This window comes from Saccostrea cucullata, unplaced genomic scaffold (assembly GCF_032062105.1).
Source record: "Saccostrea cucullata isolate Sc308-1 unplaced genomic scaffold, CSIRO_AGI_Scuc_v1 ctg1690, whole genome shotgun sequence".
In the NCBI taxonomy this organism is placed as follows: domain Eukaryota; kingdom Metazoa; phylum Mollusca; class Bivalvia; order Ostreida; family Ostreidae; genus Saccostrea; species Saccostrea cuccullata.
In genome coordinates this window covers 61,377-76,800 of record NW_026938776.1, presented here as the reverse complement: position 1 = coordinate 76,800, position 15,424 = coordinate 61,377, and the positions used below count along the sequence as shown (strand labels likewise).

At 32.8% G+C, this 15,424-nt stretch overlaps 1 protein-coding gene across 1 annotated transcript in view; it reads left to right on the top strand.

Moving 5' to 3' along the window:
* Positions 1–2,409: 2,409 nt before the first annotated feature.
* Positions 2,410–15,424, top strand: part of LOC134251233 (uncharacterized) — a 33,310-nt gene continuing 20,295 nt past the window's right edge. Inside the window, exons 1-2 of the mRNA XM_062733619.1 lie at positions 2,410–2,610; positions 5,991–6,080. The gene's annotated coding sequence lies outside the window, so the exon portion shown is untranslated. The remainder of the gene's footprint in view (positions 2,611–5,990; positions 6,081–15,424) is intronic.

Below are 15,424 nucleotides of genomic sequence, written 5' to 3'. Positions count from 1 at the left end.
CTAAGCATTGGAACCTTGCATGCCCATTTAAAATAAAAAAGCAACATGAAATTTAGACATTTTGTGTGTTAATTTTACTTTGTTGACAGCATATCAATAAATGTTAAAAGTAACTCAACAGAAATATAAAACAGTCAAACCTTTTTATCTCCAACTCAAAATTTTGAGACTGAGAATTCGAGACAACAAGGGTAAAATATTTAAGAAATTTTTTAGGACTTTCTAATCACTGACATATCCATGGTATTCGAGATACTAGTGTTTGAGATATTGAAGTTCAACTGTAGTTTATTATGCAACTTTAATTTTTAGGAATTTTCTTTTTCGAAACAAACACAAAAAAAATTTTGATTGGAGAAACAAAGTTGATCTAAGGGCAAATATTCCCTAAATATTTGCATCATTAACATTTTTTATTCGCAAACTATCGATAGATATTTGTTCATTTGTGTGAATCATAAATTTTAGTTTGAGTTATCAATCTAAATCAACAAATCAGTTTAAGCTTTAATGTAATGAGAAATTAAAGCAGGAGTATATGTTCATTAAAGCCATATATGGTGTATGTATAATGAAAATTATTAGACTAAAATTATAAGAACTTATTATTTGTATCATTACTTTATATAAAGATAAAACTTTTCCGTAAATTACAAAATCTAAGTCAATTGCGTTATAAAGATATCACAATTTAATTTAGATTCCTTATTTTTCGCGAGAAAATACAAAAGATTTGAATAACACAGTACAGAGAAGATAAAATCGTATTATTAGTTGAAACGAGGTGTTCTCCGTGTTCAGAATTGTATGAAAAGTTTTAATTTAAATGTAAATATTAATTTTGTATTTTTCAAAAATATATTTTTTGATCAGTTACGCCATATATGGCTTTAAGAAATAATGTTTTGATAAATGTTATGAGAAAGAAAAAGAAAGACCTGAAGTAGAAGTACATGTATACAGCCCAATTTGACTCTTAAACATTGATCAAGACAGATTTTGTCCTACCAGATCAAAATTGTGCATAACAAGGGAATTTATTCGAAATTTATTTGATTGGAAAAATAAATGCTTGTAATTGAATAAACTATCATATGACATAATATATGGTAAATGTTTTACCTTAACCTTTTTAATTATTTGTTAATTAAGGCTGCATGTAAATGTAACAGATTTAAGCATGTACAGTATAGCATGCTTAATTTAAGGAAGTGACAGGGATGGACAATTTTGCTTTTTAATTACTGTAGAAGTACTTTTTTCCACGTGGTATTAATTTACGCTATGTACTCGGTCACAAATTTTCCGCAGAAATTTGTCCAAGCGTACTTAATATAAATGTAAGGAATGTAGTAACAGTCTAGGAAATCCGCATAATTTTCTATTCGTGGATTCCAAAGAAATTGAGATTCCATGGAATTATGACCCTTAATTTGGAAAAAAGTACGTCTATACAGTATTGTAAGCGTAATTCATTTTATTATATGATTGAATAATTTCCATCTCTCTGATTGGCTGAGATCCAACTATGTTAGAAAAATATTACGTTGTATTGACCTGCATGTGACGTTCCAGGTCAATACAAGGATTTATTTCCTCTACATTGATCTAAAAATAGATCGGGATATTCCAAATTGATACAAATTGATTTAGAAAGCTATTTAAACTACTATAACTTTTTTTTCATGTGAAGAAAACATAAGCGAATATATATTTTCGGGTGAGGGTGGTGAGAGGACACTCCTCCAACACTTTTACTGAACAACAAATTTTACTTTTTGGCAATCAGTTTTCCCTGATAAAAATCTATCATAATTCAAAAAAAAACGACCTTTAAGGTTATAACATTTTAATTCCTTCTCTCTTAGTATTTGGATTTGATTAAATATATTTTTTATCATTTTATTAGTGAATCATATAATAAAACAATTACTTTCAAGTAAAATGATTTAGCCATCTTATAAGTACTGTTTGACATAAGCATGTTTTACTGTAAATTTTTAGAATTACTTGTAATATATGTAATATATCAAAAATATATTTTTGAATGAAAATCACTTTCAATTAAATTCATATAAGCTGTGCTGGCATGTTTTACTGTATATTTCCATTAGAATTACTTGTAATATATGTAATTTAAGAAGAATTAAATATCTGTGCTGGCAAGTAAAGAATTTGATAAGACTAATATGCATCTTCTTAAAATTCAAAGTATTTTAATGCAGATAGGCGCATATATATACACTAAAGAGTACAGCCATCCCAGTTATTTCAAGAGGTGAAAAAAATTTGGTTTTTTGATTTATTAACAAAACGGAGCATTAGTTTAGTAATGCCTAAGGAGGGTATAAACTGTTTGTTACTGAGAGGTGAGGGGTGTTGGGTTACCTCAGCAGCTTCCTCTCTCAGCTACACACACAGCACACACAAACTTCCAACATGGCTCCTGGCAGTTAATGTAGAGAGAGGTGGAGGAATATCTTGGCACTTGGAACCTCCCTACCCACGATTTCTGATGACAACTTACACGAATCTGACAACCTCAATCTTGTAATTTGTTGTGTATTATTTTTGAAGTGTAAATATACTCTAGACAGCTGGTTTTTACAGGTAGGCAATTATTTTTTTTTTTGGCTTATACATTTGGTTTCAATGTTTATTTATGGAATCTTTCAGGATGTTTTTGCATTAGCTTAGTATCATTTTTAAGAATTAAAAGATTTGTTTTATTAAGCTGTCAAAATTCTGTCACATTTATGTGATGAATGGATGTCTATATAAAGTGTGGTAAAATTTAACACAAGTGGATGATATTTTAGCTGATAAAAATAGTTTTTCCCTCAAGCTTATAGCAAGAATATGTCTGTTAAGTCAATCAGTGGCTAACTCACTCCTCTAACATGTGCATAATCTTCCCTCTACATGTTTAATACACCTTTAGCTGCCATTATAAGGGTGATGAAGATCAACTAATTTAATTTTAAGGGTGATTTCAGTATATTTCAGTGCTGATAAGACATTCCAATGTATTGCACCTTGAATTGTGGTGCAGTCATTTGTACTTTTGTGGACCAGTTCCTGTTTTTTTTTTTATATAATGGCATCAAGTTTGGATTTCTTTGACACACCGCAGACTTCTTATTTAAAAGTGCAGTCCTTAGTTTGATTGGTTGTGACAAGTCAACCATTACTTTAGCCCAGTACTTTTGATTTCTTGCTTAGTGTTAGAATTATCAGGGAACACCCAACATACCAATGCTAACACATGTTTTCACGAGAAGGTTTTTACATGTTTTTCTGTACATTACAAGCTTTATCTTCTTAGTAGTGATTGAAATGTATAGAATCTTTGCTTTTTGGAAAAGATTAACATGTGTTGATGGCATGGCTACAAACAGAAGAAAAGGATTTGATACATTTTTGGTTCATCTTGCTCTAAACTTTTTGAGTTTTTTTTTTTTTTTTTTTTTTGGGGGGGGGGTCCATTTCATTGAGGTAATTGAGCCATGGGATGATTGGTCTTTCTTATTTCTTTTCACTTGCTATCACATTTTCTAACAGTAATACATTTATACTGATGAAATGCAATTAATAAACCCAGCGTCCTAATCCCCTCAGGGCTGATCTAGATTTCCAATTTAGTGATTAATTGAGGATTAATTAGATATTCTACACATCAGATATGTTCAGTAAACAGTTTAATTCTGGACAGTACAAGTATTTGATTGGCAGGGAGTTCAGAACTTCTGGACAGTATTAAAAAGAGATAATGGTTGCTCATGCAGTTCCATGCTCCTCTGTTGCTACTATTAAGCTGTTCGATATGGATTTGTATTAAAGTGGTCCCTCTATCAGACTGAAGAGAAGGTCTATAGGGAAACCCCACTGTGTGCTACTGGCAGCTCTTCATCCTCTGAAGGTACAAATGCTGGTTTATCAGGGCTAAACAAGTAAATTGGGGTTTTCAATGTATATTTTGATTTAAGCTCAATTTAAAATATCCCCCAATTTTTGCATATTCTGAGAATGAGTCATTATGCTAGGTTTTCTGGCATTTTTCATGATATTGAATACACAAAAATTGATAAAAGATTATAAGCCTTTTTCCCCTCCTCAGTGTATCAGATGCAGGCAAATATAAGTATGGTAAAAACATAAAAATGCAACAGTGTGTACATTATGTTAATGCTTGGATCTGATGCAGTAATGTGTATACAGAAGGCTTGTAATTGGAGAAGACAAGTGTCATTTTGAGAATGCTTCTGGCATCCTCTCTATACACAAAACATTCTATAGTAAGAGGAAAAATGGCTGCATGCTGTAATTATCTGTGAAGAAGCCAAAAAGTGTTGTACGTGTTTGTTGAAAATATCATTTGGATATTTGATTTACAGGTCAGTAAGCCAAAACAAGTTTTAATTTCTAAGGTTGAAGATTGCTGCAAGATTTTCTAACCAAAACTTGGAATTCTAAAATGGATTTTGATTATAAGCAATATTTGACCAAATTGCATAGGAAATAGGGATCTACAAGGTTGCATTTATAACTTAATCATGGGAAACCTAAAATACTTTAATAAGACCTTGACTTTTTCTTTCATGTTAATTGCAGAAAAAGAAAAGAAAAAACACCCAAAGAGCACTTACAATATACCATAAAGACCTCATATATTAAATTTTTTTTCTCAAAGTACTTTGAGAAAAAAACAGGAAGATGGGTTGCAAGGCCTGAGAGAGAGTCTAGGTGTTGCAGAAGAAGGAAGGTTGTTAGACTAATTAGTGCAGAGGTGAAGAGTTTGAGGGCAAGCTGGGGGTTCTGATATGATACTGTGATATATGAAGTCTAATGTTAATTACGCTCATCTGGCAATCTCCACATAATGTGAAGAGGCCCTCGGAATTCTTTGAATACTTCGCCAAAGCTGTGCCGACTACTGAGATGTGTGTATTTTTGGTCTGCAGTCTGTTATGTATAAGAAAAGTGTAAACAGAACCAGCAGAGGTCAATATGCTCATTAGGAGCTAAAAATAAATGGCTGAAGGATACCAGTTCCTGCAAGTATGACTAATGCTGCAAGGGTTCAACATCAGGTACTCGATGGTCATCATGAGCAAATGGGGTCAGAGTTCAAGAGAGTGGTGAAAATTACAGGGAATTTAAAGCCTCCTCATAATTTGCCTTTCTGACCCCTTAGAATCCAAAAAATAAAACATTTAAAAAATTGAAAAAAGGTTTTAAGTGTTTGAGGGATAATCCATATATTTTATTTTTTTTGCCTGAAGTATGAGCAGTTGTGAGTTCTTGTGAGTACTTGAGGGGCTAACCACAAGAGATGTGAGTTGGCAGAGCCAAGACTTTGCGCTTTTGCAGCACATTGCTGAGAAAAAGAAACGGATTTGTTCTGAGAAAAGATTGGGGCTGGCACTCAACAGTTGCTGGTGTCAGTCAGGTGAAAATGAGATCAAAGAGATACCACTAATTACCCCATCATACTGCAATCTTTAATGTGTGTCCAAATGTCTCCATTCTGTCACAAGAGGTAGATGCAGAGACTTGGCAATTCACTATAGATTGGTATTGTCTTGAATCTTTCAAATTATGACCACAGTAATTTTTATAAGCTCTTTATTATTATTAATTAATTTTAAGAGAAATACTTATTTTTATGACCATGATAAAACTATGCAAGTGTTATTAACCTGTTTAAAATAGTTTTATATTCCAAAAGACAAATTAAAATTAATTGACAAATAGAAATTCTTGTTTGAATTTAAATACAAGATACACTTGTCATACTGAAACAACAATTTCAAATCAAAATTCTTTTCATTTTAAAGCCTACATAAAATTGATAATGAAAAATGAAAAAAAAAAATATGCCTGCAATGTATCATAAAAATGTTTTGAAGTACTTGTCATAGATTGATGAATTTTTTATTGTCTGGGATAAAGCATTGTTTTTGCTATCATGTCTTTTCATTGTTTTACAGTGGCTAAATCCACACAATGTGAGTGTTCTCCCCTTGCTGTCGTTTAGAGTTGCTGCCAGCATTTGTGTCTGACAAGGAAACAGGATTAAAGTGAGTACTGAACAAAATCCAGATTTACACACAGACACACCAACAAAAACAATAACATTTTTTAAAATCTGCATCACTTTCATTTGGCTACGTAGAAAAAAATTTTAAGAACCGATGCAATATTCTTTGACTATAAGCATTGAAACAGTCTAATTGATTTGAATACACCAGGACAAACTCTTATGAAAATGGGATGCAGAGATGCTTTAAGAAGGGGTGTGTACTGATTAGTTTAATGGATTTAAGTCTTGCAAAGAGAGAGGTTATGTAAACTGCACAACTGCCTCTGACCTGCATTCTCTACATATCATTGCCTGGCTCTGATATGCACACATATGGTGGATGCTATAATGGTAATTAGGCATGTCTTTCTTTCTTTTTTGTGCAAGGTCTTATTTTCATTAGATCCCTAATAGTTGCCAAGACAAAATGACACTTGTTGAATTATTGCAGGGAATGCAAAAATATCAAAGATTTCAAATGCAGATATAAAATGTGTTCTTGTGTCTGCAGATTTAGCTTTTGTTGAATCATGTTCTATAAGATCTGTTTTCTTTGCATATATATCAACTTTTGAAAAATCTTTGTCTCCTTCTTGTTCATTCATTTGGCAATATATCATATATTAACTTTTTTATCTACTTTTTAAACTTTTTTATATACCAAGCCTCCCAGAAAGCAAAAAAAAAAAGTGTTTAGAATGTATAATGTACTTCTCTTCTGTATAATTGCTTTGGTTTTTTGTTGTTTATTTGTTTTGGAAACAAAAAATCTGCATTTACAATGTTGATATATGTGTGCCTCCCAAAATGCAGTAACAGTGCAAGTAGTATTGGAGGCTTGGAACTGCAGACTTCATTTCATACTATGGTTTGGGAAATGTATTTTTCAATCAAAGATGGAGTACCGGTATGCTGGTGTCCATATTTTTGTATGGCAAAAAATTGTACAGCAAAAATTAGAACAGATAGATTATGAGGCTAAGGAGAAACCTCCCAATCCCTGGCATTTTCTCATTATGACAAGTGTTTTTCTTCGCAGACAATATTGTCATGGTAACATGTTTTTTGTAACAACACATGATTTTGTCTATATTGATAGGTTCCTCACAAACTTCTGGTATTGCGTGAATTGTTTCAGTCTGTTTCTTGTGAGTTGATGCAAAATACATGTGGAGGGTTTTCTGAATTCAAATATGTCATTCTTTTTCTTGAATGTAAATATTCCAACTCCAATTTTGCCCCCCCCCCAAATGGAGTAGTTTTTGGTCTGCATGTTTGTCTGCAAAAAACTTTAATCTTGGTCATTACTTTTGAAGGGTTGTAGCTAGGGCTTTTATACTTAATGTGTGTATTCACTAAGACTGACCTCTTTACCTTGACTTTTGAATTTGACCTACTTTAATATTTGCAAAATTTTACCAAATTTTAACTTTTGCCATAACCTTCGAATGGTTGGTGCTAGGGCTTTCATATTTCAATTGTAAATTTCTTGTGATAAGACCTTTCCTTGGGTACCAAATATTTTGACCTTCGTATTTGACCTACTCTTTGAAAACTTTAACCTTGGCCATTATCTGCCTGTGTATTCTGGAGCATCATGCAATGTTTTGCAAACACATGTTGTCTTGATTCTTTCTATGCAATTGCAACTGACTACATAATAAATTGATTAGAGCACATAGTTACTTGTGAAAAGAAAATTAACATTTTAAAAAACATATAGTCTCTGCAAATGTTGTTGTCAAATGCATGATTTTGTTGGGGGGGGGGGGGGCAGAAAAATTGTCCTTGGACCTAAAGAATGATTTTCTCTCTAAAATGCAAAAAGAGGGAAAATGGTTAGAGCTGTAGCATTATGTACAGAACATATCAGTAAGTATGGTAGGCTTGGAGAGTAATATTTGTACAGAAGATAGCAGAATGTAAATATAATTTGTTGATGTTCCTGGAGATTCCACAAATAACAGAACCCTCTCAGATAAGATACATACCAGTGAATCACCATGCATTCCATAGCTCTCCAAAGGTTTCCCTAATCCCAGCCAGGGTAGAGCCCCCACACAGAGAGTGAAGGGGGAGGGGGTGTAGGGACATTTGTATCTGTCAAAGAAAGAAGATGAGAAATGAGGCAAGGAGATAAAATAGGGGATTCAGATTAAGTGTAGGTATTCTAAGATCTGTAATCTTGTACTTTAGTTTACAACTAGAAACTCAGAACTTGGAGTACATTTTTTTGAACATCTGTAAACTGAAGTGGGAATGCTCAGTGTATAGAGAAAAGACAACTGAAAGGGTTGTACCTTGGCTATCGACATCTGTCACTGATTAAGGAGTTTTGGGGTCTTCAGAATCAGACATGGTACCTGGTAGTCAGTCATGACCAGCTACATATATATATCTCCAAATAATTGCCTCACTAAGCGCTGTGTATTGTTTATAATATGATCAAGCCAGGGCTTTGGTACTACCAACTGATGTTGACCTTGCACTGTCATGTTGGACTGCCATTGCAATAGAATCATTTGTTGAAGCCATAAATGCTGTTACTTGGCCTATAAAGCCATCATTTAACTGGAGAAGAATAGTGAAGCTACTTCCATCTAATAAAACATGTCCACTGTGCCTAGTGTAGCCATTTGTTTTTCGTTAAAGATATGCATTTGACAACTGGTGTATTCACCTGTATCCTATGTGGAGAGGAGTAGGGCATTAAATCAGTCTTATTGAATCTGTTCCACTGGATGTATGGCATTGTTATCAGTGGTGATATACTCTGATTCGTGTTTGATCTATTTAGTGAAGCTGGAGGGGTACTTCTCTTATTCTGACCAAATGGGTAGGTGAAATTTTTCTAATTTGTAGAAAATATCATAAAATTTTAAACATGAAAATCCAAAAAAAAAAAAAAAATCTAAGTGAAGACAAAATTATTCATAATGGGGAAAGTGTAAATATATGCTTATCTTTTTTTATTTTTATGAAAAATTATCATGAAAAAAGCAGTTTTAAAAATTTATGTAATTATTATTATGCCAATTTAGCCTTTGAATTTCTAATCAAGGAATAGTTAATTTAAAAGCATTCATCTTCATCTAGTACTGTAGTACAATTTTCAAGGTTATGTACATGCCCAAACACCCCTCTCCCTCCCCTTACTTTTTTTACAAGCCTCTGTAACTCAGCTACTAGCTATTCAACAAAAAGAAATTTACCTTAACTCAGTGGTTAAGGAGTATCTGTGTAGAAGTTTTTGCTAGAAATGTATATATTTGACAATAAAACAGCCAGTCTTATATAACGAACATGCATCTGGCAATTTTTTAATACATAATTCTGACATGCTAACATTTTAATGTGTCTGCATGAATTTAATATATCAAAGCAACAATCTTTTATACATATCTTAAATTGAAAAACTCCATATTCTCAAGACTTTAAAGTGCATGAAAACATTGGTTGAGAGGGGTCAGCATAACTTATTTTTTATTAACTGTGTTATGTTTACATGTATAGGTGTATATTACACACATGTATGAGGGGTAATTGAGTGTAGTGTATTGATTTGGAGGTGACATATACTTTGGATTTGACAGTTAGACCTTGTCCATCTTTACTTGTCATTTATTGAGGCCCAAAGGTATGCAGGTAAACAACAAATTCATTCATGCATTCATTTCAGTTTACTAATTGCTCATTTTTTATTATCCTCTAATTGTAAATCATGTCTATGAATTTAAAATTATTTTTGTACCACCTAGAGTATAATAATTGCAAAAAAGTTATGCAATATAATCTTAATGCATATTCCCTGATTAACTTTGAACTTATTCCCGTCAAGGCAAATTAAGTGCCCTATTGAATTATCTTTGAATGTCTTTATTCAAAAGTGAGAAGTATTGGAATTGTCAACTGAATGCAGAAGCCAGATTATAATTACTGATTTATCACTTAATTTTGACTTATGAAGAAGAAAGAGATGGTGGACATTAATGACTCAAGATTTAATGCTCTATATGACAGAAAATGATTATTTGATTTAGATATAATCATCCAAAACAAGGAATTTCCCTTTGGTGACAAATTGCTTGCATATACTGATCAGTTTTTGTGCATTGAGCTTGACATCTTGGTAATTGCACTACATATGTTTTCTCCTTTGCAGAAGCAATGACTTATAGTCCTATTTGAATTCTCAGAGGAAAATCATTTATAATCAAGGATATAGGGAAAATTTGTAAAAATCATAGTGTACACAATATCCTCACGTTTATAAGACAAAATGTATGGCTGGAACAAAGATGAATGATTTTGGATGATATTGTTTCTTCTCTTTTATGAGTAAAAGCTTTTTCTTATTTCTTTGTTTGAAATCATCTTGCTCACTTTGAAGTAAGAGATCTACGGCTTCCAATGATGCCTATATTGATAGAACACATCGCAGCTAGTGTGTAAAAAAAAGGCTGTATTGGTGGTAGGGAAAATTATTCAAATCTGCAATTCTTCATCAAAAATGTAATATTGAATCATATTCTTCACTGCATATTGTTGATACAAAAAATGTCCCATAAATACTGTAGACGTACTTTTTTCCGCCGGGTCTTAATTCCGCGGAATCACAATTTCTGTTTAGTCCGCGGGTAGAAAATTATGCAGATTTCTTAAACTGTCACTGTATGCCTTACATTAATATTAAGTACGCTTGGACAATTTTATTCCCGCGGAAAATTTGTGACCGCGTACATAGCATAAAATAATACCATGCAGAAAAAAGTACTTCTACAGTATTTGGATTATCCTTTTAAAGGAAAGTTGGATCTCAATGGTGATTTGTTTCATCATGCAGGCAAAACTTGCAAGTGTACCAAGTTTGAGTTCCAACTGTAAAATAAAATTTCCCAAAGGGCTCAGTGAAGATTGTACATTGAGGGTTAGATTGATAAATCATTGTATTGACTATTAAGCAAAAGCCATGTCAAATAATTCTTTATTAAAATGATTTCATGTGATGAGCAAGACATGATATGCTTTACTTAATTTTGAAAACTCTAAAAGAAGGGATATGCTTTACTTAATTTTGAAATCTAAATGAAGGGATCTGTCCAATAAACTGAACAATTTTGACTGCCATCTAGCTTTTATGAGTATATAAGATCTCCCATGTAGAATTTAGCTAGGTGAGAGGAAGATTCCAGCTAAATGACTGTTATGTCAGAATGACATGAATTTGAAGGATTATGTTATTGACTTGCAGAGATAAAATTGAGCAATAGTTGTGGCATTGGTATAAACACAGATAAAAGTCTCAAACAGCCCTGAGACAAGGTTTTGGAATCTGACCTTCCTAATCATTAATGCCAAATATTTGCTCCAATCAATTTGATTTAGAGACTTCTTGCTAAGTGTATTGAAGGCAGTAATAGACATTTTTGCAATTTCCTGCCACAAATTTTTCTACTGCATCACATATCTTACTTTCCTGAGACATGCTTGCAGAGGGTCAATGCATATGATGTATGGCTAAGAAATTTCTTTGAACACTTTTCTCAAAAAAAAAAAAAAGTATGAAGCAACATTATACAATTGAAATGATGGTCTAGAAAAATGAAGTATCTTTATATAAAACAATAAGATCATATGAGAGGACTGGCAATGATTTAATTTTCATCAGGAAAATCGAGGAAAACTTGATTAAAATATCAGACTTTTGGACCCCGGTATCCATTAAACGACTTTCCATTTCCAGAAAACAGGGATATTTCATTGATTTCCTTGGGTAAAATGGGGAATTTTCAGTAGACTTTTCTGTGACACCTTAGTAATGACGCGGGGTCTTGTTTAACATGTTAGCTAGGATAGGAGGATGTGTTCCAACATTTGTACATGCCAATTTATTGCCTCGTACAGCTTTGATATCAAGCCACAAACTGTTCTTTTGTAAAAGGGGAAAATGGGCAAAACAAATATATACAATTCTCAACAAATTTTCGAGACAAAAAAGTGATTAAATTATCCTGCTTGTCACTTTAACCATGTTCATGTCAATGTAGGGAAGGGGACACAGTGTCTTTTAGTAATTGGTTCAGATCAGAGGAAGAATAATAAATTCTCAGGATGTAAAAATAGGTTTTTTTAAATCTGTATATGAATCAAAAATAATAATTACACAACATGTTAGCTTCATCTTAAGAAAATGAGGTTTGTAGGTCATTTCGCCAGCAACTTGTATGCTGATCTAAATCTCATATTAAGTATTTGTGTAAAAACATGTTCAGAGGTATTAACTTTTGACAAGATTTTTTATATCAGATGAGAATGAACCACAAAAACAGGAGGGGGGTCACTCAGGTGCAAATTGTGACCAACGCGAGTCTATCTATCTGACATTCCAGCTGTTGACATTTGTAATTGGACATCGGTTGGTGACAGCTACCACTGAATCAAGTCTTCCCAGTGTCCCCATCATACGTCCATTACTTATGGCTGACTGACCGGGCTACAATGTTCTAACACTACAGTAAAACATGCGTGTTATTGTGAAGTACCAGGGACGCACAATTCTGATTCCTTATTAATGTAGTATGTGATAGCCATTGAGTTCATATTATATGTGTTTTAAAGCTCAATTAATTCACTGTTAGCCTGAATAATCTATTACCCTGTTTTACTGTATACCAGGTACTGAAGAGCAAGTTAAGGTTAATTACTAATTGACCTTTCAAATTTTCATTTTATCTTAATCAGTTTTTTGCCTGAAAAGATTTGACAATAAGAATTGTAATAGAAATACATGTATCAATATAATGATGCATTGCAAATGCATGCACATATTTTGTATAGCAATTATTTCATGTTGTATTTATCTTGTCATTGAACTTATTTGTATATTTAAATAGCATGGAATGCTTTCTTTGTTTGTTAATGCGGGAAATGACAGTTTTGATATTGCAGAAATAATGCATAATCTACATAAGCTGGTTTTATATCTATTCCTGTATAAATTATTTGTATAAAAATTATAAAAAGGGGTCCAGGTATAATTGTAAAATTGTATTATTGGTCTGCATGTATATTTCATGGATGGAAGAGCTTACTTCTTAAGAAATCTTTCAAACAGATTTGTTTTTAAAAATAGTTTAAACAAGCTTATTTATTAATGATTTTCATGAGAAATTAAGCAGAAATTAGAGGTACTGTGAGCAATGAGCTCACTAAATGATATCCCCCACCTCCCATATGAATATAATGGGAGTGTCCATGTTTTGTTGTGGGAAACTCAAAATTTGTGTCGGATCGAAAAATTAAATAGGAGTTGCACAATGGCAATATGTAATAAAGATTCTGTGAAAGTTTCATTAAATTTCACTCAGTGGTATAAGAGGAGTTGCGGATAAGACATGGGTACCCCAAAGCGTAACAGACGGACGTACGGAATGACAGACGGATGGACATACCGATTACTATATACCCTCCCACTTTTCAAGCGGGGGGGTATAAATATTGTGTGGATGTAAATATAAATGAAACCTTGCTAACCCAGTACTAGAACCACAAGAACTGTAAAGAGAAATTGCAGGGAATGGGATACAGAAAATAACCATGTTTAAACCAATGAAAAACAAATCTTCCATAACTTTGGAAGATGTATACTGGTATACTACTTCTAATTTTAAGTAGTGCTTTGAGTGTAATTTTTAATGAGCATTTTTTGAAAGAAATTTCCTTTGGCTATATGAGCACTTGAAAGTTTCAAGTAATTTTACACTTTTAATGATGTATACTACAAGTACATGTAAGTAAAATATTGCTTCTATTTCCTTGACTTTTAGTATTCCTGGTGAAGAAGCTTAAAAAATTCAAAGCTTTATTTGAATGCATGTTGAAGTCATTAATTTGTATTGAAAGTGTCACACATTTATCCTGGAATCACACAGATGAGATGATCAAATTCCCCTCCCATCTAAATTGGCAAATGCAAAAGAATCTTTTGCATTGATCTTAGGCAAATTTTTTTATTTAAGAAATTCAAATCACTTCACATTAGATAATGCAAAATTGGTTATGACACACTACATATTCTTGGCACCAGCGGAAAGACAAAATCAAAAAATGGTAACTAGGGTATCACATGACCTCTGACAGACCATGCGTTTGATCAACTGATACACCAGCAAAAAAAAAAAATGAAAAAATTTCATTCAATCCAGCTGCCAAGGAATATGATTTTAAAACCAGCAGATCTGTAAAAAATGTACGGCATTTCAAAGCCATGAAAAGTCTGCTATATACCGAAAAATCCCAACCAGACTATGTTCCTTTGTGCTTTATGGGAGAAACAAGCACGTTATACTGAACAGAAGGAAAGAATGTTTTAATTAGTTGTGAAATATTGCAGTTTCTTTAATTGCTTCCTTTTAATTATTCTGGATAGGACTGCTCTACCACTTGACCTTGAATTTTTGGGTAAGTTGCACTCGCTCAGACGTTGCAGAATCCTGTAAATATATCTAAAAATGTCTTCCACTCTTAGCATCACTGAGCGTATTGCCAGCAGCTGATGCAGACGGCTTTTAATCTGGTCATGTACCTACCTATATCTATGATGTACTAAGGACATTATATCCACAACTTTTGTTGTTGTTTACTTTAAATTCCTGATGTGATTTCTTTTTCATTTGTAAGCATGCATGCATATTTGTATCTGAATGCATTGTATATGTATATTCAGGCTTTGGCTTGATCATCATTTTATTTCTGCCTGTTAAATGTCCGATGAATCAATGTTTCTTACTTAACTTATCAAAATCTTAAAATTCTTTGAAAGCCAATGAAAAATAAAATGATAAAAAATGAATACTTTCAAAAATAGCTAAAGTGATTTAAAAAAAAAAAAACTGGGTAACATCTCATACTGTGTATCATACATACTCTTATTCAAAGAATGTATTATGTCTCATACATAAAAGCTGTTTCAAACAACAGTTAAAAACAAATTAAGATGTGTCATATAAGCCATTTATAGAAAGTAAAAACATCTGAGTTTCTTCTGATTCATACAGGGCTTTCTTCTATTTTATTCTCTAATAACGACACCCTGAGGCCTCTTTATGCCTGCTGTGTATTAGATCATCAGATTAACTCTTTGGCTTTAACTTATTTGATACAGTGACTCTAGTAGTGGGAGGTGATGAACCCGTTACCCCTCCCGCCTCTTGCCTTGCTACCCTCGGGGGTAAGAGATTATACCTGAACTGGAAAGTCTATATGTATATTACATGGCAGGTGTGTTTCTCTGTGTTATCTTGGTTACATTACAGAGCCAAGATCTAAACATACTGTATGCCT